At 54.3% G+C, this 24,180-nt stretch overlaps 2 long non-coding RNA genes across 2 annotated transcripts; both read right to left on the reverse strand.

Annotated features, from left to right (window-relative positions):
• Nucleotides 1-1,153: 1,153 nt before the first annotated feature.
• LOC141279113 (uncharacterized) lies at nt 1,154-8,100 on the reverse strand. The gene is made up of 3 exons (XR_012332868.1): nt 8,078-8,100; nt 6,278-6,368; nt 1,154-1,188 (listed from the first exon to the last, which is right to left on the reverse strand). It is a non-coding gene; the product is annotated as an uncharacterized lncRNA (long non-coding RNA).
• Nucleotides 8,101-17,297: 9,197 nt separating this feature from the next.
• On the reverse strand, nt 17,298-18,916 carry LOC141279114 (uncharacterized). Its single transcript, XR_012332869.1, has 3 exons — nt 18,660-18,916; nt 18,279-18,330; nt 17,298-17,542 (listed from the first exon to the last, which is right to left on the reverse strand). It is a non-coding gene; the product is annotated as an uncharacterized lncRNA (long non-coding RNA).
• Nucleotides 18,917-24,180: the final 5,264 nt, after the last annotated feature.

The following is a 24,180-nucleotide window of genomic DNA, read 5'->3' on the forward strand; positions in this document are numbered from 1 at the left end:
AATTGGCGCCGGACCCTACGTGTGCCCGGTACCGTGCTGAGCACGTAACAAACAGCACCCGGACAGTCCCCCCACTGGAGCTGTGAGCAGCAGGGGGGCAGATGCAGTGTGCAGGCTGACCACTCACCCAGCAGGGTTGACCATGTCCCATCCCCGGAGAGTAAGCTGTCAGCCTGTGGCTACACGGCCTTCCGGAGCTGGAAGAGCTTTTCAGGGAGGAGTCCTGGAAGCCGCCCCCTCTGCTCTGGGTGGTGCCTCCCCACCCCTCCGTGCAAGCTGGAGTTTGGTAGCCACGGTCCTCCCTAAACCTCACGGATTCTGGTTTTTCTGGGAGCTGCTCCAGTGATGGGAACAGCTTCTGTGCAGGTGCAATTAACACCGACTACGATCAAAGTCAGAACAGCATATGACCACTTTGTCCGTGTAGCATAGGTGTGGTCTCCTAGACCTGCGAGATGGAGCTGGACTCCAGGAGGCCAGCACGTGCCTTTTACAGGTGAGGAAACAGAGGCACAACAGGCTGAAAGTGACTTTTCTACGTGACAAGTACAGCCAGGACTAGATGTGACCCCAGATGCTCTCCACTGAACGAAGCTGTACCCTGAGCCTCATTACAACACTCCACCAGCCTCCTGACTCCAGCCTGGGAATAAGCCTGGGAGAGGATCCCTGGGGCGTGCATACACACACACACACACACACACACACACACACACGCTGAATGGAAGAGAACCCACAACATCCACTTCCCACCATTTCCTGGAAGACTTTCTCATCTTCACTCTCCTCAACGTCCCAACAGCCTCCTTGAATTTCTCCCAACTTTTTGCCTCTTATTACACCGAGAAAAGAGCTAGGAAAGAGCATCGGAAGAAAACAGCCTTCCCACTACCAAATACGCCCACTGGACAGCCAGATCCTCTGCTCTCCCTGCAGTTAACGGGGAGCCCCCATCCGAGACCGGCCTCCCTCCATACCTGGACCACAGGGCGGCTGCTCTCCTGGCTGTCTCGCCCCTGCAGAGTCTCCTGGTCTCCTTGGCTTGTTCCTCCTCATCTCTCGACCTTGAGGGAGCCCTGAAGTCTCAGTCCAAATACATATTGTCTGTTCCCTCGTTAGGTGAGCTTGGCCCCTCCATGGCTTTTCGTGTCGTCCCACATTTAAGTCTGCAGTCTGGCATCTCCCCAACTACAGATGGTTAAAGAGACATCCTGATGTGACTTTCCTCCTGGATGTGCATATAAGCCCCTCAAGTTTACTAGGGTCCCCAAACAAGCTCTATCTGTCCCCGGCCCTGGACAAGCTGCCATCTCCCATCTCTTCTGCTGCCTGACCAGCGCCTTGCTACCTTGGTCACCCTTACACAGGTGCAACTGGACGGCGCCTTGCCTCTGGTCCACACGGGACAGGGGGTGTTGGTGGAAACTGCTCAGCACCAAGCCTAAGCACCCAGGAAGTGTGGGTGGAAGCGAACCCCCATGGGGCCACTGTGGCTGGATGAATCCTCCCTCCTTCATCCCCAGGTGATGTGTCTGACATGCATCCCGTGATGCCCTTCGGGAGGTCCCAAGCTCAAGCACCAGTGCCTGTGGGGCAGCTGACTTCAGGAGCATCTGGGAGTGGCCCTCGCAGCCTTCTTCCCCCTCCCTGTACAAGCCCTGCTCTCTGGGGAGCGCTGCCTAAGACCTGAGGAGGGGGCCCGCTCAGAGCCCCTTGGATAAAGCACTGCTGTCCACCTGGGAGCAGTGTTTAGCCTTCAGCTTCCAGCTGTTAGTGTCATCAGCTTTCGAGCGGAAGTCACATTAACGGGGTGGCCCCAGCCATAACTGTCCCCAGGATGGGTCTCCGGGGATGGACACGCTTTGCTCCAGTGCCCATGGGCCGGGGGGCACAGGTCCTTTGGGGTCTGCATCGCGGTCTGAGGCTCCTCCCCCCCTCCCTGCCTCTTCCCTCTGCTTCCCTAAGTGAGACTCCCACATAAACTTTTGCACCTTAACTGCCTCTCAGCATCTGCTTCCCAGACCATCCAACCTGACACAGTCTGATCAGGACTTGGGAGGAGTGAGATGCAGTGGATTGGACAGAGTGGGGGGAGAGACTGGTGTTGGGGGAGGGGGAGAAACTGAAGATGGTATTAATGTCCTAATATTCTTATTGGGCACCAGTCCGGGGAAGGTGGAGGCCATACTGAGAGCAGCTGGGATTCGGGAATGTTGGAGAGACCCCACAGGTGGGAGGGGGAAGGGCAGGGCTGCCCAGGTAGAGCTGGGCGAAGAGGGCTCTGCCCCTGTATGCACAAAGAGGCAGGCTGTCTGGACCGTGCCTGGGAGTGCAGACTCAATCTTGACATCTAGAAAAGAAGCAAGGGGTGAGACTTCCCCGTCAATCGATCGACAGGGGCAGACTTGGAGCAGGTCCCTGCAGGTGAAGCGCTGTGTCTTCAAGGAGGTGGATTTAGGCGCCTCTTGGATGAATGCACTTCTGTGCTTCTCCGAGACCTGTCTTGCTGCAGGCGGTCGACCCTGGGCTGGCAGGATGCCTGTCACTGGTAGAGGGAGCTCATGGGCCTCCCCTGTGGTCAACCCAGCTCAACAGGATTTACTAAGTGCCAGCTTTGGACCAGCAGGTGGGGGCCGAGTGGGGAAGAAAACAGCTCCTGCGCCAGGGAGCCCTTGGTCCTGGGGAGATGACAAATATAGGAACACAGAGGTTCTCTGCCACGCCCAAGACAGGTGTCACATCCAGGGACCTAACAGGCACAGGAAGAGATCTGAGAGGGCTTCCTGGAGGAGGTGACGCTCACCCCGAGTCCTGTGGATGAGTGGGAGCTGGAGGAGAGTCAGGGGCACTCGAGGAGGACCTGGAGGGTCAGGCCCTTTGGGGTGGGGTGGGCTTGGGGAGGCCCGACCAGAGGTGGGGTTTAGACTTGGTAGTGGGTGGGAGGGGCTCGCGGAGGCCTCCGAAAGGGAAATGCCGGAGGCTGGGAAGTGTTCCAATACCTCCCGGAGTCTCCCACCGGCAGCTTGAAGGTTGGAGAGGGTTTAACTGGGCAGGAAGGCAGACGGGAGACAGTCGGGGAACCCGGATCCAGGCAGAGGCGGAGGGAAAGGAGAGGAGGGGACTTGAGGGGCGGGGTGGGTGTCCACAGGCGTGCAGAGCTGCTGCCTCTGCTTGGGTCTCTCCGCACACGGGGCCCGCAGGGGGACTTTTATTCTTGTTCCTAATAAAAGCAGAAGAAGAGGGGGAGAAAACAAGACCCAGCGCCTCTCAGTTTCAGAATTAGCCACTATCTTTTTTGGTTAAAAATCGATGGCAGGAAGTGGCTGGAGATGTAAGATTTAACTTCCAAAGCAGCGGCTGGGGACGAAGGCCCCAGGAGCGCCTCACAGGCTCATTTGCATTTCAAACAGCCAGTTTGTTTTATCTCCTAATTAGCATACTCACCCTCCGCTGAAAACAAGTCCATTAAAGGAGACTCTGCTCCCGGCCCAGCTCCTCCTTTAAATATTTTTAAAGTGCATGATTAATACACTTGCCCAGCGCTGCCTGGGACTGTGCTGGGGGTCAGGGGGCAGGGAAATGAAAGAACACGGCTGCACTCGGCGCTGACTGGCTGATTAATCACGGCCCTTTTCTGTAAATCAGGACAGCTGGCAGGGGCGGCCACAGGCCCTCGTGGGGAATGAGGTTGTACGGGTAGGACGGAGTGGGGGTCGGGGGAGATCCCGGAAGGAAGGGCCCACTTGCAAACGTTGGGCCCCAGCCCCTCTGCACTCAGGCAATTCCCAAGTTCAAGAGAGTCAGTGACGGGACTCCCCTGGTGGCGCAGTGCTTAAGAATCTGCCTGCCAATGCAGGGAACATGGGTTCGAGCCCCGGTCTGGGAAGATCCCACATGCTGCAGAGCAACTTAGCCCGTGCGCCACAACTACTGAAGCCCACGAGCCCTAGAGCCTGCATGCCGAAACTACTGAGCCTGTGTGCTGCAACTACTGAGACTGCGTGCTGCAAAAGCCTGCACTCTCAAGGGGAGCTCCGTCCAAGCCAACGCCCAGAAGTGCCGGTCCTGGCTGCTGGCGTGGGCTGGCCCCTCCCCAGGATCCTGGCCCTGCACGGTCAGCCTCCTTCCATGCCCCCCCATCCAGCCCGGATGTCCCTCCCTGGGGACCAGTCCAGGCTCTCCACCGCCTTGCCCGCACTTCTTGACATGTGTATTAAGTCGTGTTTGACTTGTCCTTGTTCAGGAGGATGACAGATTCCCTGAAGGCGGGACCTGTGGCCCCAGGGCCCAGCACAGGGTCAGACTCTGGGGTGATGTGACGGATCTGTACATGGTCACCTCACCTAAGATGAAATACTGTTCCCAGAACTCCCTTCCCTGGGCAGTTCGGGTTAAGCTGGGCCCCAAGAGAGCGTTTGCACACGGTGTGAGTGAAGGTGGAAGGGGGTGGCAGTCACATCCCTCTGACACTCAGAAGATGGTGTCGCCCGCCTTGGCCCTCCAGGTGATGCTGGTCTGCAGGGGACGGAGATGGTGCCAGGCAGTGGGACCGCAGCACCTCCAGCTCCCACCAGACCGCCCCCCTCCCCGCCCTGAGCCTTCTCCACTCCTGGGCTGGGTGTGTGCTTAGTTCTGTGAAGAAGGCTCCAGCATCTCCTGCAGGTCAGCCCATCATTAAAAGTATAGGCTCGGAGATGGAACAGATAAACTTGGGGCCCAGTCCTTCCTCCTGGGCTCCAGCTTAGCCCGTCAGGCTCTGTGTGTCCCTGCTGTGCCCATCCACAGCCGTCTTCCCTCCCCTCTGCGCCTGTCCTGCTGGCTCTGGACCCATCAGCCACAGCCTCCTGTAGGCTGTCACCCTCACCTGGGAAGGTTTGGGAGGGACAGCAAATGCCAAGGTGCTGGGCTGGGATGAGCTCGGTGCTGGTGGAAGAAGCCCAGCTGGCTGAAGCAAGAGCGAGGGGACCAGTGAAAGAGGCGGGCAGGACCAGGCAGTCCTTGTGGGAGGGATGCAAGACACACTTTTTTTTTCTTGCGGTACGTGGGCGTCTCACTGCTGTGGCCTCTCCCGTTGCGGAGCACAGGCTCCGGACGCGCAGGCTCAGCGGCCATGGCTCACGGGCCCAGCCGCTCTGCGGCATGTGGGATCTTCCCGGACCGGGGCACGAACCCGTGTCCCCTGCATCGGCAGGCGGACTCTCAACCACTGTGCTACCAGGGAAGCCCAAGACACACATTTTAAAGAGCTCCTTGTAGGGAATTCCCTGGCTGGTGGTCCAGTGATTAGGACTCCTCGCTTTCACTGCCGAGGGCGCAGGCTCAATCCCTGGTCGGGGAACTAAGATCCCACAAGCCATGAGGCACCTCCAAAAAAAATAATAATTAAATAAAATAAAGAGCTCCCTCTGGCCACTGTGTGGACCGTGGTCTCTAAGGACGGGAGAGCAGGCAGATGGACCAGACAGGTCACTACGGCAATCCCAGCGGTGGCAGTGGAGGGGTCTGGATGGATGGAAAACAGGAGTGGGTAGAGAAGGATGCAGCTTGAGATAACAGAGAGAGGTCTCCTGAGTGGTGCTGATGTGGGGAAGGAGGGACAAACCAGGGAGATTCCCGTGTACGGCTTGGTGTATGGGTGGGTGATGATCCCATAGATGGGGAAGGGGGTCTTGTGTCGGGGAAGAGATAAGGGTCATGGTGACAGTCACGTGAGGTTCCAGGTGCCTGTCTGACGTCTGGATGCAGAGAGGGCTGAACAGAGAGAGACACCTGCACGACAGACGGGACTGAAAGACCCTGGGATGGATGTGAGAGTGACAGGAGGAGAGCTGGGGAGGCTGAGCCAGGGCCCCCCAAAACTGATAGGTCAAGGAACCAGTGGAGGAGACCTAAACGGAAGAGCCAGCAAGGCAGGAGGAAAAGCAGAAAAACGAGTGTGCTCTGCGTAGAGGTTCGCTCTTTGTCTAATGGCAAATCATCTGAAATAGTGTAAGAGTCCAGAGCAATTGTTGGAAACCTGTGACCTGGGAGGGTTTCCACCATCCCCTAAACGGTGAGAGTGGCTCACTGGGCCTCAACTGTCTGCACAAAAACGTGGTTTATGCTAAATTCCTGCTCTTCCCTTTCTGGGGAGTCTGGAATTTGGGTTTGTGCTGGCAGAGGTTCTACAGGCCCAGTAAAAATCCGGCACTGAGTCTCTAAGGAGCTTTCCTGGTGGACAGTATTTCACGTGTGTTGTCACAGCTACGGGAATTCAGCGTGTCCTGTGTGACTGCACCTGGAGAAGCTCCGGGAAGCTCGAGTCTGGTTTCCTCTGGACTTCACCCCACACACCTTTTCCCCGTGTTGATTCAGTCTGTATCCTTTTGCTGTAAAAAAAAAAACAAACCCAACAGACCAAAACAAAACAAAACAAAACTTAGCCATGGGTACAACTGTATGCTGAGCCCTCCTAGTGAGTCACCTCCCTTGGGAGTGGTCTTGGGAACCCCAACAAATATGGGTTAAATAAAATATATTATTAAAATGAAAAACAAAACAAAACAAAACAAAACTGTGACCCGGGACTGGCTCTCTCTGCAGAGCCTCTGCCTTTTTAAAGCCCAAGAAAGAAATTTCTTTTTCGGCCACTCCTCTTGGTCCCCCCACGGGAATATTCCTCATGGTCTCTTGTCCAGATCCAGAAGTTTCCTGTCCTGCCAAATGCAGATCAGCCACCATCCTCCAGGAAGCCCACCCTGAATGCTCCACTCTCTGCCTCAGCCTGTTTCACCCTTGGCTACTGGTCAAATCCCAGAACTTCTGAAGTTCTGTGGTGCAGGTCACTCACTGGTGCCTTTAGCACCCCCCAGCTGAATGGCTTGGGCAGGGACCTCTTCAGAGCCCCTGTCTCTCAGGCTGGGGTGAGGGTCAAGTGACACAGCAATGTCCACCCTGGAATGGTCTTCTGTGACCTGGGACTGGCCACTTTCCCTGCCCAGCTTCGTTTTTCTCATCTGCGAGGTGCTAAGGATGGGGTAACAGCTGGAAATGGGTGGAGGGCTCTGGGAAGACATTCTGAGTGAGGGTGGGGAAGCCCTGTGGCACACGGACTGGCGGACATGCGATGTTCCCACCAGGGAGCGCTGTCGGGCTGGCTGCTGGAACCCCTTGTCCCTTCTCCCCCCAACCAGGCCTGGCTCCTGGCTGGCTCTGGACAGCAAAACAGTCCTAACCAGAACCAGGCCCCCTGACACCCAGCAGTGGGCACAGCCCTTCCTCGGAGAGATGCCGTTGTCATGGACCCCTTCATCAGACCCAAACCCATCCCGCCCTGAGCGCCTGGCCTCAAGGCTCAGGGAGGGGGGAGTCATGCCCCGCAAGGAACTCAGCGCTTTCCCAAGGGTGGCGGAGATTCGCACCCTCAGGAGATGCTTCGGCAGAGAGGGAGGTGGGAGTGCCTGGAGAGGGCAGCAGGGGCCGCTCGGAGGGGGTGGGGGCTAGCTGGCCAAGGGAGAGCAGGGAGGGAGATGTGGGGGGAGAACTTCCGGAGACTGGTGTCCCAGAGAGAGGGGGTACCCACGGCGTGAGCCTGGGGGCCTTAGCCGGCAGAGGAGAGAAGGGGCCTGCCCGGTTATGGAGAGGTTTGGAGCCAGAGTTTACACTTGATGTGACAAAAGCAGGGAACCAGGGCAGGTCCTTGAGTGAGGCAGTGGCCGCAGGGAAGGGCGCCGGGTGGGGATGGGCTGAGGAAGGAGAGAGAGAAAGGAAACAGGTTGTTGCTACAAGTCTCTGCTCACATCCACGATGGGTCCCTAACCCCCTGGGCCCCCTGGTTCTGGCTCATTGACTAAACCTTAGAAGCCACCAGCAAAAATCACATTTTCCAAAGACATGAGCAAATGTCCACAGTGTAAGGTGGAGGGAGACACTGAGAAGGCATGCAGCGTGTATGTTATAATCTCGATTTTGAAGAAAAGTGCGTGTGTCTGTCAGGATGCCACAGCTCAGCCTGCTTTAGGATGGGGACTTATTTATGGAGGGAGTTTTCTTTTTCTCTTTCTAGCCTCCTTCACCTCCCAGGAAGATTTTGCCTTACCTTCCCCTGCGGTAAAGAGGAGCTTGTTTCCGGTTATAAATGAATTAGCCTCTGGATTTTGTGGCCTTCCAAGTCTATTAGGAAAGGACAAAGTTGGGGAAGGAGCAAGGAGAAACGGGGGGCAAGGAGAAACGGGGGGTGTAAAGAGCTCCCCCAGACAAGGGCTGGGCGGGGTAAGGGAGGTCAGGGGCCCAGAGGCCCCAGGGAAGGTCCCAGTCATCAGTGGTCACAGGGTGCCCCTTTCCCAACTCTCCAAGACCCCCAAGCCCAAGAGCGATACATGCGCAGCCAGAGTCCCCGCCTCTCTCCGGAGTTACTCGTGCGGACCCAGGGCCCCTGGACAGCCCTCCCCACTCACACACACCTTGGCACCGTGTGCGGCCCAGGACAGGGCACCAGCCAGTGGGGGGCGGAGCTTAGAACCCCACGAAGCTGATTTCCAGCCCGATGTGATGCACTGTTTCCTGCAGGCCCAGGTTGGTGGCCTCAGGGTCCACCCCAAACATGCTGAGAAAAGAAAAGAAAGAAAATAATCCGGAGGGAATAGACCAGCTCTTACCAGCCCCTCTCCCTGCAGGTGGGCTTAGGGTGGATTTCCCTTCTTCTTAGGAGTGAGCTCTGTTTTTCTAATTTTCTACAATGAGCACTTGTGGATTTTACAATTGGAAGAAAAAAATAACTCAATCAGGAAAACTGGGAGGCCAGGCTAAGGGGACAAGGACAGAGTGGTGTCACTGAGAAGACAAGGTCCCGGCAGGAGCAGGGGGGTGGTAGGCTTCTGAGCTGGCCCCAGGTAGGGAGACCCTAGGCCCCCGTGTGGCATCTGCATGCCCCTCCCCCTCCCTGGCCAGCTGCCGCCCCTCCCCCTGCTGTCACTCACTCCTGGAGGCCAGATGGTGCCACCACTGTGATTCCAATTAGAACTGCCTCATTACTGGCCAGCTGGGGGGGAGTGGAGACTGTGAACGGCCACCAGTCCACCCCAGAGCACACCTGTCGAAGGGTGTTCAGAGCCCAGGGTTTGTATTAAGACAATAAGAACATCTTACACTTTCCCAACTTCTCTCCCCCACCTCTTCCGGATCCTTTTGGGTCTCCTGTTCCCATAATGGTACCTACATCCTCCGTGTAGCCTGATTATAAGAGTCATCCCAATCTTGCTTTTTATCAACCCTGGTAATTAACAAGCCATCAAGTCCTAGGAATCTGACCTCAAAATCTCTCTCACCCTCCCCAGTATTTCCCTCCTTCTTCATTCACTGCATGTTCCTATTTCTGACATCCTCGTGTCCACGGCAGTGGCCCCTCATTAATTCCCCTCTGTCCACATCCCTCAACACCGTGCTGCAGAAGAGAAAAAGTGAGGACTGTGCTTCTCTATTCAAAATGATCCTGATGACCTCTTCTTCCCTCCCACCGAAGCATATAGAGAGACCCAAGTCCCATTTCCTGCAGCTCAGCGCCCTCTAGGATGGGTCCTGGGATGGCAGAATACGGGGCACACGTGTCCCTACTCCCAGACTTTGCTCCCATGGCAGACATTACTAATGGATCACAGCACTTTCCCGCTGCTAATCCGGGATATAGCGTCAGAGTTGTCTTCAGGACGATGTATCAGGCTCCCCAAAACAGCTGAGCAAAACTGGCCATCTAGAATCCACTGCTCTCCCAAATGTCTAAGCTGATCTCTCGTCTGCCCGTCCCATCCTCCCACTGTCTAGCCACACGGGATAAACAAGGGGAGATGTTAATCATGAGACTAACTACACAGGTGTAGGCAGGTGAGGGGTAACCCAAGAGCTAGTGCACCTTCCAGGATGCAGAGCGGGAGAGCTGTGTCCACCCTCCACCTGGAGAGGCAGGAAACCCCAAAGGAGAAAGCTGCGTTGCATTGTGACTTCTGGTTAAGGGATGCAGCTACCCTGAAGTGACCCCGGATGGAGGGAACTGGTGGGCGGGGTGGGGAGAGGATAAACATCTGGCCTCCCCTGCCCTCCCTCCCTTCACAAGCCTGGGCACCCCCTTGCCAGCTGGGGGCGAGAGAGCCCACTGCAGTAGACCCCACTGGGGGTGCACCTGGGGACTATGGGAAGGTTCCTGCCCACAGGAAGGTGCCTCACTGAGCCCCCCGGAGGAGAGAAGGAAGTGGGGAGGCTCACGGAGAGGGCCCCAGTGTGCCGTCCATTCTCACGCCTGTGCCACTTTCCCAGCAACATATCCTGCCAGTGTCCCGGAGCTGAGGGCCCTGTTTCTTCTTCTGGGCTCCCCCGCTAGGCGGTGTCTGTGGAAAGGAGTCCACACAGAGGGAAAGTCAGAGCATCACTCCCACCGGCTGGACAGGGCACTCCTGAGCCAGCATCCCCTCCACACGGAGCCCTCACCTCCCTCTTTAGCCAAAGTCTCTGATTTTCTCCCTCCTCTCCGTGGGGTTTCCCAGCCACTTACACCCCAGAGGGGCAAAGGAGAAAAGAACAAACAAACCCCTGTGCCCTGCTGGCTGAGAAAGAGCGTCAGAAGTGTGACATTGCTTAGATGTTTCACACTTCATCTAAAAAATAGCCAAAATTGGCACCTTACTTTACAACATGTCTGTCTTTGTTTTGGTATCAAAAGGATGGTTTCATGCCCCCATGCTGTGTAGAACAGGTGGTCAGGGAACTGTGGCTTGTGTCTCTGTGGCATCTTTGTGTACCTGGCTGTGGGCACACCTCTGCTTAGCCCCACCCCACGCCCCCCCCACCCCAACCCAGTTCAGCAGAACAGGTTTGAGAAGTACCCCTTGCCTGGCTAGGGCAAGTCTACTTGCCCTGAGAATCACTCTGTCTTCTATTGCCTTTTCAGGACATCACCCTATCTGGTCAGCGACAAACCACAGAAACTCCTGAGGGAGGTCACATCTGGGGGTATAAGTGGCTGGTCCCTGGTGATGCAGACTCTGACACCACTTGGCCTGTCTCTGGACCTTTCTCCAGGGTGCTCACTTGGGCCTCTGAAAGTCTGCCTGACCCTCAGTCTCTTTTGCTCTGTCTTTCTGCCTTTGTCTCTGATGTCCTGACCTTGGACAGTGGCTATGCCGGAACATAAGTGCTCCCAGTTCAGATCAACTCTACCTCACAAACATCTTGAAAATTTTGTATGTGCACTGAGTGTCAGGGCCTTGGAGGTACGAAGGTGATCAAAAGACAGTCCCTGCTCTCTGGGTCCTCACAACCAGCTAGAGAGACTGTCATGTGACAAGTAAATGACACAAGAGTATGCCAAGAGCCGCCCTACAAGTAGGTACCCAGACAGACAGAGGGGATGGAAATTAATGTCTGTGTATTATCAGGGAGGTCTTCCTGTAGGAGGTGGGAGTAGAGCAGGTTTTCAAGTGAAGGTGGTGGTCTTGTGCTATAGCTGCTTATGTTACATTCGGGATAATAGTTTCTTTTCTCCGGACGGACTGGACTGGGCTAGGTGATGCCCTCTGTATAGAGGAGAGAGAAAGTACTGCAAGGTTCAAAGATGGGGCTGGGCCCCACCGTGGTTCCCACCTGCAGCCCCCTGGGATATCCGAGGAGAGTCCCAGAGGCCAGGGCCGCCTTCCTCATTATGAGGGTGGAAATTCCACCCAGCCTCCCCACCTCACGGCCCTGATAATCATAACGAATTGTAACAGAGCCTGAGCCCAGAGGCAACAGGGGCACATGCACAAGCGGCTCAGCGAGCAGCAGTCTGCTGACAAAAATACAAGTGCGGCTGAAACTCTGCTGCACCAACCAGCGGCGCCCTGGTCTGCTTCTGGTCCTTCCCTGAGCCAATCTCATTAGTCTCACCCAAATGCATCCCCTAATGATGCTCCAGCAGAGGTGGGGGGCACACGTCCTTATGGTCTGGACAGCCAGGGCTCCTAATAAAAAGTAATAATAATAATTAAGAACCACCTATTAGGCACCTTTCCCCTGCCCCCCCTTCGCTGCAGCCCATTCAACTTGGCTTGGGACCAGGAGTGCTGGCCCTGCAGCACCGCCGCCCTGGCAAACGGCTCCGACCCCCGCTAACCAGCACCTGCTGGTGGGTGCTGGGAGTTCAAGGGCTGGCAGAGATAGCCTGGAGGTGGAGTAATGAGAAACTAAACACGGCTACCACCTCTGCTCTGGAAAGCACGAGCCAGCCCCGCTCTGTGCCTTTGGTCTGTGTTCTTCCTTTAGGGGAGTGCTTCCTCGCCACCCACCATTCACCCCACCCCCACCCCAAGCACTCTCAGCTGTCACTCAGCTCTCGCACCCTCATCTGGGCCCCTTTCCTAATTGACACCGCCCCCCCTGCCCCCACCAGGCAGGCCACTCCCTTGGGCTCCCTGTCACAGCCTCTCAGATGGAGTTCTCACGTCTGTTTCATGTTTCTGTCTCCGAGGTCAAGGGCTCAGTGCTGGGCATCAAGTCGGCCTTATTCAGTTTGTTGAATGAATCTATGTGAGGTAGAGGATGCTTGGACGAGGAATTTCAGAAATAATAGAATGTTAACATCTTAATGTCTTCCCTTTGGCTAAAAGTTCACAGGATCCAAGCTCAGCTCCTAGAATTGGCTCAAGGGTGGCCAGTGGTGCCCCCCTTCTTGAAGACATCGGCCACACTTGCCTTTACCTGCAACACAGACACGGCCAAGGGCTTAGCACCACGAAGACGATGGCCACAGCCCAGGAGTCACTGGGGCAGCAGAAGGTTGATGATGGTCCAGCCTTCCAGGCCTGGATGGGGTCAGAGTAGCCGGGCTTTCTGTAAAATTTCTGTGTCTGCAGGGTCTTTGACAGTGATCTGCAGGCTTGTCTGACAGCAGGAGGTCAGGGGGACATAGATGAGGGCTCCCCTTCCCTTGGAATGCCTCAGTTGAAAAGGGGAAGGATTTGATCGTCCCTTTCCCGGCCCAAGGGGAGGACGGTGGGGAAGAGTCTGGTGAGGATTCACTCTCTGAGAAAATGAGGAAAAGAAGCCAGAAAAGAAGATGATGGTGTCTGCCAAATTCCAGCAGGGAGGTGTGTCCCAGGGGCCAGGGGCCAGGCTAGTCCCAGGTAAATAGAGCACCCTCCACACTCCGTGGAATGCCAGGAACGACAGGAACCCACCCTGTGTCTCTCCTCCACAGGGTCATGCATCTGGGAGCCGATGCCAAGAATGTTTGCCCTTTCTGTCTCATCTCTGTCCAGGGTCCAGAGAGGCACATGTGTGTGGGCACACCCACGTGCACACACATAGGTGCAGCAAGAACTCGGCAGTTAGCAGTATTTTTAAACACTCAGTATTATTCCACGGCAAAACAACCCCCCTGCACCCACCCCCCACAACCAAGCCAGAAGACAAGAGCAGTTCCTTCGTTCGCCGGTTCAGCAGGCATTTTTGGAGCAGCTCTCCGTCTCTCTGGGGCCAGGCCCAGGCCCGGGGCTGATGCAGCCCCAAGCAAACTGCTCACTGCCTGGGCCTTGGTGAATCCTCCACAGTGGAGAGAGGTAGGCCTTAAACACACACACATGCACACGCACACGCACACACGCACACACACGCACACAGACAGAAATCAAAGTATAAACACAAACAATAAAGAAAAAATAGAGGCGCGATGAAGGAAAGGAGCGGGTGGTAGAGGAAACTTTGGCAGGGGCCTAGCCTTGTCTGGGCCAGGGAAGGCGTCCCTGACAAAGTGGCTTTTGAAGGAGGATGGGCTGAGGCTGCGTGGTGTTACCTGCATGGGGTGGCGGTGGCGGTGGGCAGTGAGAGTAGGGGTGAGGCTGCAGGAAGAAGGAGCTGTCTGTGCTGAGGGCCGGGGGCGGCTGGAGCAGCTCAGAGTGATGGGAAACACGGTGGGGCTGCGGGTGACCTCGGAGTGCTGGTGGCTACCATGGATACGAGGCTGTGGGGCAGAGAACCTCAGGCAGGACCAAGGGCAGGTGCAGAGGACAAGTGAGGACTCCCTCTACCTCTGTCCTGGGGAGAGCTGGGGGCGGTGAGTAAAGCAATGTGCAGCAGTGGGTGGGGAGTGGGCCAGGGAGGGTCAAGAACAGGCAGAGTCAGGGATGCCCCTGCCTGCCCAGCTTCCACAGAGGGACCGATGGGAAAGCCTGGACAGGCCCAGCTTGAGGAAGAGGCTGACCCAGTGTCCTCCGGGGAGAGCGGCAGAGACTGTGGTGCTGCCCAGAGTGTCGCCGGGGTTGAAGCTGGGAACTGGGGGAAGCCGGAGGCGGGTGTGGTGGGGATACTCGGGGTCCAGGGCTCTGCCGCCCGGCTGGGCTCCACAGCCTTCCTCGGGCCCCCACTGATTCCTGGAGGGAGAGCGGTGTATTCCAAACTAGTTCTAAAAACAAGCAGTCCTGTTTTTAAAACCCTTATGTGAAAGACAGTCTGTTTTAGCTAAAACATGAGGGATATTCAAAATGAAGAACAAACTATGAACATAAACATGAAATGAGAACTCAACAGGGGAATAACCACTGGCCCCAAATTCTTAATGGGAGGCGGTCGATAACCCTCATGAGTCTGGTGTCAGATGGGCTCTCCCGTGGTCTCCTGCTAGCGGTCGGCTCCAGCGGGGTCTGACCTAAGCTGGGGCCTCCCGGAGGTCCTGAGTCACCTTGTATGGAGTCTCAAAGTATGGTCTGGGCATCAGCGGCACCTGGGAACTGGTTAGAAATGGTCATTCTGGGTCCTACCCAGACCCCCTGAATCAGAAACTGTGCAGGTTAGGGGCCCAGCAAGCTGTGTGCCTGTGTGTGTACTGATGTGAAATCCACACATCGTCAAATGGAGTTTTAAAGCGCACAGTTCAGGGACCTTCAGTGAACTCCCGACGTTTCTGCAACCAGCACCCTCTCTAGTTCCAAAACACTATCATCCCCCCATGAAGCAGTTATTCCTCATTCAGCCCCTGGCAACCCTATCAACCTACTTTCTGTCTCTGTGGATTTGCCTATTCTGGATATTTCATATAAATGGAATCACAAGATGTGTGGCCTTTTGTGTTCAGCTTCTTTCACTTATCATCACCTTTTTGGGATTCATCCACCTTGCATCAGTACTAGATTCCTTTGTAGGGTCGAACGAGATTCCGTTGTTTGGTTAGACCGTGTTGATCTGTGTTTCAACAAGCCCTCCAGGGGACTCCCGTGTACTCCCAAGTTGGAGAACCACCACCCAGCAGTGCTGGGGGGACTGAGACCCCTGGGGGCTGCCCATCACCTCCCCCAGCATGCTGCCCCACCCCACCTCTGGCCACCCACTGCAGATGGCTGCAGAGCCCACACCGGGGCGCTGCTAACCACGCAGGATCCCCATCTGCATGCCCTACGGCAACCCTGCAGGGCTGTGCTCAGAAACATTTCCAGTCGGTTAGATTTCGGCTTAAATGTAATAACAGTGCATCATTTTGAAAATATTCTGTTTGGTCAGACCACCTGTTCGTTCAGAGTGGATGCCCCCAAAGGCAATTAGGCAGGGGAGGGCCCCGGGCAAGGCCGCAGGGGCAGGGGTCCAGCAGGCTTTAGTGCTGCCGCTTTGGGTGTGAAGCTGGCCTCTGTCACTAACCAGCAAGTGCTCTCCCCTCCCTAAGCCTCAGGTCCCCGCCTGTGAAGGGCCGTGGCGAGGGTAAGTAAACAGCACCGGAACCAGGCTCCAGAAAGAGAAGCTGCTCTTTTATAAAAATTTATTGAAGTCTAGTTGATGTACAATGTTGTGTTAATTTCTGCTGTACAGCAAAGTGATTTGGTTAGGGTTAGGGTTTTATATCTCTCTATATATATGTATATATATATATATATATATTTATATTCTTTTCCATATTCTTTTCCATTATGGTTTATCATGGGATATGGAATAGAGTTCCCTGTGCTCTACAATAGGACCTTGCTGTTTATCCATCCTATATATAATAGTTTGCATCTGCTAATCTCAAACTCCCAATCCATCCCTCCTCCATATACCCTCCGCCTTAGCACCCACAAGTCTCAGAACCTGTTCTTTGCTGGACCACTATGAAACTGCCCTTTTGGCGGCTTGAACAAAGTGCCATGTACACAGGGACAAATCATGGATGAAGGAGCTGGCATTTTATTCTGAATTCAATGGAGGCCACTGGATGGCTTTAGCCAAGCGAGTAACAAGAGCCATGCCCTTTATTACAAGATGCACTTTATCTAGAAGCCTTTGGCGTCTCTGGGGATAATAGGTCAGGGAGGCCTTTCCCTTTTCCTTGGGGACTCCGGCAGCCCTCACCCCCACAGGGTCACTGGATCTCCCGAGATGTCCAACTCCAGGGGACAACCCAGTAGAGACTCTCGTGGGACCCTGTTCTCACTGAACTGGTGACCAACTCTGTGAGAGGGTGCTGCTCTTAGCTCCATTTTACAGGTAGAAAGACTGAGGTCTCAAAAGAGTGTGAAACTCATCAACCTGTTAACCCCATGAGCTTCCCCGCCGGCACACCACCCTGGGCTGTGGTTCTAGAAGATGGCACCCAGCATCTCTGGTCTGGGCCTCCTGGTGTCCACAACTCTGCCTTGAACATGGACCAGCCTAGCCCTCCGTCCTCTGTGGAGCTGGGCGGGTACCTGGTCCCACATCAGAGGAAGACCTGGTGAGCCAGGGGTCCCCTCATCACCTCAAGAGCAATCTGTTAAACATTCCTGGATGTGAACCCCATTTTTTAATTTTTAATTTTATTTTTTAATTTATTTTTGGCCGTGCCACACAGCTTGTGGGGTCTTAGCTCCCTGACCAGGGATCGAAGCTGCACCCCCTGCACTGGAAGTGCAGAGTCTTAACCACTGGACCACCAGGGAGGTTCCTGAACCCCATTTTTTTTTTTTTTTGTGGTATGCGGGCCTCTCACTGTTGTGGCCTCTCCCGTTGCGGAGCACAGGCTCCGGACGCGCAGGCTCAGCGGCCGTGGCTCACGGGCCCAGCCGCTCCGCGGCATGTGGGATCTTCCAGGACTGGGGCACGAACCCATGTCCCCTGCATCGGCAGGCGGACTCTCAACCACTGCGCCACCAGGGAAGCCCTCCTGAACCCCATTTTTGACACATACTAGCTGTGTGACCTTGGCCAAGCCACTTAACCTTTCCGACCTCCCCCTTCCTCGCCTGCAAAGGCAGAATAATAAGAGCACCCCCTCGGGGCCATGGGGAGGATTAGACAAAGCGCCCTGCTTTCTGCTCCCAAAGGTTGGCCATGCAGTGTCGCCCTCTGCCGCTCCCCTGCCACCCCAATTCCAGACCCTTCCAGGCTGACGCTGGGCACTGTGCACATCCCAGCCCACGTGCCTCACACGCGGCGAGACGAAAGTCTGGGCTGGAGGAGCTGGACCCATCGCTGCCAGCAGGCGGTCGCCTTGGCCCCGGCAGCCCAGGTGAAGGGCAGGCATCGAACTGAGGGGTGACCGTCTGGATCACTGTCCTAGGAACCTCGAGGATGCTGGTGACACAATGGAGTGTGGACACTAATGCAATCGAAGGGTGATTCAATCACTTTATAGAAGTTGATCTGTCCTTTTTATTACAATTACTGTCGGCTGGGGTGTTTCGTTCCATCATGGAAAATAAACATCATTTATCATACTTGTAAAGATTAGCCCCCGACAGCTACAGCTCTTGCTTTGCATAAATGTGTATTAATGTTGGCCCTGCCTGCAGTGTGGGGAGAAGTCTATATTTCAAAAGACTGATTAGGCCCTGTCACCGGTGCTTTAAGTGATGTCTTATCATGACTGATACACCCCGACTGCAAAGCAGCAGCCGGGGATAGTGGGGGCGGCTCCAGGCAATTATGGGGGCACCGGAATGGAAAACAGGCCTGGGAAGGTGGGCATCTGTTTCCTCCGGGCCCGAGTCCATCCCTGATGCTGGGGAACGAGGCCCTGCCCAGGAAGCAAAGGCTGCCCATGGGGGTGTCAGGGCCTGGGAGCTCGGAGCCCACTGGCCACGGCTGGACCCAGCACAGCGCCGAGTGCCCTCCTCTGAGACCCACCAAGTTCTCTCTCCTGTCCTCCACCACAAGGCTTCTTCAGGAGCCTGATTCCCGGAGGCCTACCCCCTTTGCCCCTGTGCCCAGGCCGGGGGCCTGGCTGCCCCTGGCCACCACTGCTGATGCCCAGGTAGGTGTCCAGCCCAGGCTTCTTTCCGGGTTCAGCCTGGCGTCCAAGACCTCCCACCTGGACGTCCCACCCTGGCACTAACCTCCTACCTTGTCCGTCCTCCCTTCCAACCCTGCATCGTGGCCAGCATGGTCCTGCTAAACAGAAACGAGGTCACAGCCCTTGGAGACTCTGCACTGCCAAGGACAATGCCCAAGGTCCTGGCAGTCAGGGTTTCAGGCGCTCCAGGGGCCACCCGCTGCCTCCTTCCCCTCCCACTGCTAGAGCCTCTGGCCCACCCAGCCAGCTCACACACTCCTGCTCGTGAGCCCCCTCAGGACCCCCGCACCTGCCCCGCCCCGGCCAGGAGAGGCCGTCCCTGTGAGCCCTCTGACCCCTGCCCTTCTGCCCCCGTGACATCATGGAGCAGGAATTGGGATAGAAATTGTGGAGGAAAGGCTGGTTTTACAGGGCCCATCCTCACCGCAAGTCAGAATCTGGATGCAGAAAAAACATTTATGTTGTTATTAGTTGTAGCATTTGATTTCTATTACGTTTGAAAATTCATTCAAGTTATATTGTTGCATAAGAACTAGAAGCATAAGGAGTTTATCTGTATAGTATAAGACAGTAGAATTTTTTCTTTTCTTTCAGTGAGTCTGTTCATTGCTGAGAGGGCAGGGATTTTGTCTGTCTTGTCCACCTGGAGCCTAGCACCTATCATATTGCCTGGCACGTAGTAGGTGCTCACTAATACCTGCAAGATGAATGAACAAAGTCATGAGAAAGAGGGCATCTGTGGGGATGGGGGATGTTTGCTAAGTGAAAGGCTCATTGAGTGAATGAGCAAATAGATGAATATGAATGAATGAGGACTGCTCAGGGCAACCCACTGGGAGCATGATTCAGATGGGGCAGCAGGCCAGGGTTCCACCAGGTTCCCGTCTGCATCTAGATCTGCCCTGAACCACGAGGATGCAACTTGGTCCTGAACCTGAACTCCCTCTAGGATCTGAGGCTGCCAAGGAGTCCCCAGACCCATCTGGTCCTCTCCATCCTGCCCTCCCTCCCACGGGGCCTCCTGTGGATTCTCAGGAAGGGTCTGAGCCTTTCCCCTCTGCCACATCCTCTTCCCCATTCTTCGTTCTTCCTTTCCCTGCCCCTCCTCCTCCTGTCTGCCTGCATAGACTACGGACATAGGCTGGAGGGGCAGCAGCCATTTTGTAACCATGAGGCAACCTCAGGATGAACGCCACACTCCAGGGATGGTAGAGCAGAAACAAAAAAGGCACCTACCCCATTCATAGCATAGTAGAGCCTACAGCCAGATTTTGGACCTTATACCTCCAGATTCCATGTTCTGTGAAAAAAAAAACCCAAAACAAAGCAAATAAGAAAAACCATACTTGGGGGCTTCCCTGGTGGCGCAGTGGTTAAGAATCTGCCAGCCAATGCAGGGGACATAGGTTCGAGCCCTGGTCCAGGAAGATCCCACATGCCGTGGAGCCACTAAGCCCTCGCACCACAACTACTAAGCCTGCGCTCTAGAGCCCGCAAGCCACAACTATTGAGCCCAAGTCCTGCAACTACTGAAGTCTCTCACCTAGAGCCCGTGCTCCGCAACAAGAGAAGCCACTGCAATTCGAAGCCTGCGCGCCGCAACGAAGTGTAACCCCCACTCACCGCAACTAGAGAAAGCCCGCGCACAGCAATGGAAACCCAGTGCAGCCAAAAATAAATAAATAAATATTTTGTAAAAAAAAAGAAAGAAAAACCCTATTTGGTTGAGCTACTGTGGTCCAGTTTCTGCTTGCAATGACAGCTGTCCTAACTGAAAACATAAAGCTTTGATTAGATCACTCCCTGCTCAAGAGGCAGCACACCAATGCCCATCTTCCGTTGAATGACGTCAAAATGCATCAGCCCGGAACTCAAGGCCAGAATTCTGTGGTCTGCGCCCACTGCCCTCTGTGCCCCCAGGTCAGAGGGTTTTGCTTGCTGCCACCCTTCTCATTCCTAAGTATACGTGGCTCCTTCTCCCCTCTGGAGGCTCCTCTACCCTTGCATCTCCTCCTTGGAAATCCCTCCCCCCTCCCTGCCCTCAGGGGCTGCTGAGATGTTCCTTGTGCATGCAGTGCTCGCCTCCCAACTCCGATACACACTCCCGTCCTGCACCCTCCCCAGGCAATCTGGGAGACTTGCCCTGGCACATGGCACTTGGTGTTATCTGTCTGGTCTCATCCCTTTCCCATCCTATAAGATTCTTTCTTTTCTGCACACACCCCATCCCCTAGGTCCAAGACAACACCTTATATGCATGTCGTCGGTACTCCACAGGTGTCTTGTGAATGGATGAACACAATGATTCTTTAATAATATACTTCATATGATATGGAAACATATTTCCTGCAACACATAAACGTAATAATAAGCGTTATTTATTGGCCAGCTGCTCTCTGACAAACACTGTATTAGGAACTTCGTTTGAAACAATAATAATGTTTATTTTTTCTTGTCTATACCCAAAGCATAAATGTTCTTTGTTGAATACAGGAAAGTACATTCAATCATCTCTAGTTCTATCTAAGTCTCCGCACTGGTAACACTTGGGTGAATATCTTTTCAGATATATATGGCATATTATATATAGACGAAGAGGGAGGGAGAGAAAGAGAGAAAAAGGATCACTATATAATGGACTTTTTTGGTTAATTTTTTTTAATGAGTTTTTTTTTAATTAGTTAATTTATTTTTTGGCTGTGTTGGGTCTCCGTTGCTGCGCGCAGGCTTTCTCTAGTTGCGGCGAGCGGGGGCTACTCTTCGTTGCGGTGCACAGGTTTCTCATTGCAGTGGCTTCTCTTGTTGTGGAGCACAGGCTCTAGGCACGTGGGCTTCAGTAGTTGTGGCTCGTGGGCTCTAGAGTGCGCAGGCTCAGTAGTTGTGGCGCACGCGCTTAGTTGCTCCGTGGCATGTGGGATCTTCCTGGACCAGGGCTTGAACCCGTGTCCCCTGCATTGGTAGGCGGATTCTCAACCGCTGTGCCACCAGGTAAGTCCCTGGTTAATTTTTAAATTGCTGCTTGTTTTTCTACTGAGCATTTTAAATCTACTTCTCAACCTCACACGTATCCACATTTGGAAACTGAGGCTCAGACAAGTGAATTCACATGTCCAGCATCACATGGCTAGGAGAGTGGAATTTTAACACAGTTCTGTGGTACCCAAAGCCTGAGTTCTTTCCTCTTCATTCAACGCACGTAACTTTACAGATTTCTGGCTCTAAGTACTCCTAAGGAAGGTAAGCCCTAGAATGGATACCACCTTTAAATGTGAATATGTGTCCACATGTGGTGCGTACATCTGTATTCACACACCTGCGTGCCTTTAGCCTGGAGTCTTCACCTGGATTCTGTGGACCTCTAAGGAGGATGCAGATGGGCTCTGGTGGCTAGCAATCCTCTGAAAAAGTTGTGTGCAGAGCTTTCTGTGTATGTCTGAATGTCTCATTTTATAAGGGAGGATTTATACGTTTTGGAGATTCTTAAAGGGCCTGGGGCCCCACACAGGCCGGGAGGCACTGATGTGTCGAATGCATGCGTCCATGCCAGCTTGTCTGCTACGTAAGCAAACTCACCTCTACAACACCAGCGTCCACAGCTGTGCTCTGTGGCCGACCCAGGCCTCCAGCCCAGCCCTTAGCCCCCACGTCCTCACTGAGGTTCTGCTCCGGGAGTTCCAGGTACAACACATCTGGTTCAGGAGGTGGATGTCCATCCAGCCTGGAAGAAGTCTCAGTGCAGGCGGTCAGGGAGCCCCAGTGGACTGGGGGCTGGGAGTTGGCGCCAGCAGGGTCTGGAGGTGGGCATGGGAAGAAGAGGCAGGTCTTGCTATGGGTGAGTCCCAGGGCTCCCCACAGATGGAGCGCTGGCTGAGGACACATGGTCTCTGGGAAGAGGGAGGCTTTGCTTCCAGCTCTCACTGGGCCTCAGAGGGGTCGGGACACCCAGACTGGGGTCTGGGGCCTTGGCACCAACTCTGGTTCCAGCGCTGACCAACCTGATCTTGGGCAAGTCACTTCAGCCCCTGGCTTGAGTTTCCCCATCTATAAAATTAGGACCCCTGATTAGAATCAGAGCAGGACTAAAGTAGTGTACTCGAAGCCAAAGTGCCGGGGACTATGGCCTCTGGGTTGAAGTCACAGCGACGGCTGGCCAGTGGGCTTATTACTTGGTTTCTCAACACCGGCGCTGAAACCTGCTGCCCATCCTTCCCCCAGAGGTGCTGAAGGAGGAGGCCGTGGTGAGATGGGAGGAAGGAGGCCCTGAGAGAGATGCGGAAGGAGAGGCTCAGAGCTCCCAGAGGATGGAGATCACACCACGTCCTTCCCCCTGGACCCCGGCTCTCAGACTGTTGCCTGGTATTACTTTTCTAGGGCTGCCATAACCACGTACTATAAACTGGTTGTTAAAAACAACAGAAATTTATGGTCTCACAGTTCTGGAAGCTGGAAGTCCAAAATCAAGGTGTCAGCAGGGCCATGCTCCCCTGAAGGCTATAAAAGCTACAAAGCCTTTTTTTTTTTTTTTTTTTTTTTTTTTTTTGCCTCTTTCTGGCTTCTGTGGGTTGCTGGCCATCTTTGATGTTCCTTGGTTTGCACTGCATCACTCCAGTCTCTGCCTTTGTCTTCACATGGCCTTTATCTTTCTTCCTTTTTTTTAGGTAAGAATTGGATTTACTTAGAGAGATACACACTCCATAGACAGAATGAGGTCCGTCTCAGAAGGTGAGAGTGTCCCTGGGAGAAAAACTCCACGGACAGAGTGTGGGCCATCTCGGAAGGCAAGAGGTCATCTTAAAAGGGCACTGGTCAGTCGGCTTTGGGGCCCATCCTGCTCCAGTATGACCTCATCTTAACTAATTACATCGGGAGTGACCTTATTTCCAAATCAGGTCACATTGTGAGGTACTGGGGGTTAAGACTTCAACCGATTTGGGGGGGGGGGTCACTATTCACCTACAGCGGTGTCCAGTAAATATTTGGTGATCACGTGGGTGGAGGCTCTCAGCTGTCTTTGCTGTGAGGAGATTGCCAAGGAGATAACGGTGAGCTTATTGAGACATGATTTCCAAAGAATTGCTGCTCCTGGGGAAGAAATCACACTTAACTGCGCTGGAATTATTGAATCATGGATGCAGAGTAAAACACGTGTGGATTAGGGAGGCAAAGCCACGCAAGTAGCCACAGGAGTGAACTAGATGGTGTGGACAGGTGAGTAGGACAGCAGAGGTCTGAGTGGCAGGGAGACACATCAGACCAGGCACTCAGTCGTTTGGTTGTTTTTCCATCATGATGGAAAAAAATTGTTTTTCCACACCCACGGAACAAATATAACTGTGACTTGTGCCTCACAATGTTCTGTGGCTGATTTCATGTACTTTTGACAGTTTAATCACGTTTTGACTGTAGTGTTGGACCTATAGCTCTACTTCTTTGAAATCTAGCTTTAAGTAAAAGCCTGTTTTTTCACTAGCTATGGTGTTTGAAGCTGTCTTGACTCCTTGACCCCTTTATTCTGGGGTTCCAGAAGAGCTGGGCTATAAAGAACATTTCATAAAATGAAGTCAGGTGTCAACTGCTCCAGCTCTGCTGAGCAGTGGCAGTGGAGGTTGGGAACCATTGCTCCCGGGACAAATCATTTGGACCACGGACACCTTATACTTTCGAGATGCCCAGATGGCCACCTTGGTCTAGAATTTACCTGACCCAGCTGTTCCCTGGCTTCTCGCTGAATACTCAGGGTTCAGTGCAGGGAACAGAAACCACACTAGGTATTTTCAGCGGAAAAGGATTTAATACAGGGAATTAAATATTTACAAAGTCATTTGAAGGGGTAGAGGGGTAAGTTCCAGCCTTGGTCTCCAGGAATGAGTACCAGGACACCACAGAACAGGAAATTGATTCCAGGAACACACTGCCATAGCTGTGACCCAGGGACCAGGGTGCTG

Source organism: Tursiops truncatus, chromosome 7 (genome assembly GCF_011762595.2).
Source record: "Tursiops truncatus isolate mTurTru1 chromosome 7, mTurTru1.mat.Y, whole genome shotgun sequence".
NCBI classification, from domain to species: domain Eukaryota; kingdom Metazoa; phylum Chordata; class Mammalia; order Artiodactyla; family Delphinidae; genus Tursiops; species Tursiops truncatus.